The following is a 2,256-nucleotide window of genomic DNA, read 5'->3' on the forward strand; positions in this document are numbered from 1 at the left end:
CCCCACCCCCATCCATCCTGAAGGGAGGGATCCAGGTCAGACAACTCCCCCAGACAACAGCCCAGGAAGGGACTGTGCCCATGGCTGAGGTACTAAAACAAACAAAAAAAGCCCAGCCCCTCCATGGCCTCTCCCCTCCCCTGTGGGCTAGCCTTGGAATGGCTTCTCAGGCCTCAGGCTGGAAGCCACAAGCACACCCCATACCCCCACCCACCCCACCCACCCAGCCATGGTGCAGCCTCTGCTGCCAGGACAACAGGCATGTGCCACAATGCCGGGCCAAGGGTTGAGATGGAGTCTCATAGGATTTTTGTGCTTGGGCTAGCCTTGAGTTTCCAGGCTTGAGCCCCAGTTCAATTCCCTCCTCTTGGAAGGGGTCCTGTTGTTCTGGGCTCCAGGCCTACTCTAAGTGGATAGGAGCCCATTTCAGGGCCAGTCCATCTGCAGGGACACTGTTGTCAAATAAGGTCAGGTTTATAGGCTATAGGTTCAAAGCCAGCCCAGGTAGGGATCTCTCTGTGAGACTCTTATCTCCAATTAACCAATGCTAGCCTTGAGCAATTAAAACTCAGGAACAGCACCTGGGCTCTGAATGCAAGCCCCAGGATCTGCATATAAATAATCACGTTTTTTATAATTTGGATGGGGTTGAATTTGCACTTGACAAGCATGTGTTTTTGTTTGGTTGGTTGGTTCAAGCCCCAGTCCTGAGGCTTGAAGTCAGGGCCTGGGTGCTGTCTCTGAGCCTCTCTGTGCTCAAGGCTAGAGCTCTACCACTTGAGCCACAGCACCACTTCTGGCTTTTTCTGAGTAGTTTATTGGAGATAAGTCCTCGGGGACTTTCCTGCCCCAGCTGGCTTAGATCTGTGATCCTCAGATCTCAGCCTCCCCTGAGTAGCAAGCATTACGGGGGAGCTACCAGTGTCTGGCCAGCCACTGGTTATAAAACTTAAATCTTGTTGGACACTGGTGGCTCACGCCTGTAATCCTAGCTACTCAGGAGGCTGAGATCTGAGGATCGCAGTTCAAAGCCAGTCCAGGCTTGGGTGTGGCTCTGAGGTCAAATCCTGGTGGGCCTGGGCCCCTATGGATTGACGATGGCCAAGCATCTCACTGGCTCCACAGCTGGAAATGGAACTGTGGTCCTGGTACCCCCTTTCCAGCTCCTGGGAGCCAGAGGCTGACTCTGGGAAGTGGGGCCAGCGGGCCTGAGGCACACCACAGCATGAGGTGGTGGTGGCCTCTCCCACCAGGGCAGAAGGCCTGATTTAATCCAGCTGCCACCTCAGCCCCTACCTCAGGGGCCCCATTGTGCAGTCCGTGGCCCCCATCTGCCGATCGGATTTCTGGGGTAATGTCCCCGCTGGCCATCCTGCCCGGCAGACAAAGGCCTCTTTGTTGCAAATATGTGTGTGAAACCCCTGGACATATTAGCTGCGCAAGGGCGTGCTCACTGCTGAGCCATGCTGCAGACGCGGTGCGCCTCATCACGAGGGGACATGGCACCCACCCAGGCACTGGGGACACAGGGTGGAGCCCTGAGGCTGCCCAGGCACCCAGCACTTCGATGTCCCAGACACGGGCTCACAAGGTGGCCACAGTCTGAAAATGGGTCCACTGAGGCCCTAGGATGAAGCAGCCCATGCCCCAGGGCCAGGATTGGTGGGGCCTCAAAATTGCCTTCAGTTGTGTCTCCTTCATACTGTTGGGGGTCACAGGTGTCACCTGTGTCACCTGGGTGCTAGGCCACCCAGGTCCAGACTTGCCTACCCGCTCCAGTCACTGTGAGAGCCCTGCTGGTCTCCCCACCTGGCTGCTTGCCATTCCTTATTTCAGACCAGCCCTCGCAGTCATTTCTCCTCCTCCTCCTCTTCCTCCTCTTCTTCCTCCTCCCTATCCTCTACCTCCTCCCCCCCTCCTCTTCCTTCTTTCCTTTCCTTTTTCTCCTCCTTTCTCTTCTTTCCTGGGGCTTGAACTCAAGGCCTGGGGGCTGCCCCTGAGCTTTTTCACTCAAGGCTAGCACTCTACCACTTGAGCCACTGACCCACTTTCATCTTTTTAGTGGTTTCATCAGAGATAAGAGTCACACAGGGGCTGGGAATGTGACTTAGTGGTAGAATGCTTGCCTAGCATGCATGAGGAGGCCCTGAGATCAATTCCTTGGTACCACATAAACAAATAAATTATTATTATTATGTAAGTCTCATGGGCTGGGCCAAGAGTTTGGCCTAGTGGAAGAGGGCTTGCCTAGCATGC

This window comes from Megascapheus bottae, chromosome 28 (genome assembly GCF_031878675.1).
Source record: "Megascapheus bottae isolate mThoBot1 chromosome 28, mThoBot2.hap1, whole genome shotgun sequence".
NCBI classification, from domain to species: Eukaryota; Metazoa; Chordata; class Mammalia; order Rodentia; family Geomyidae; genus Megascapheus; species Megascapheus bottae.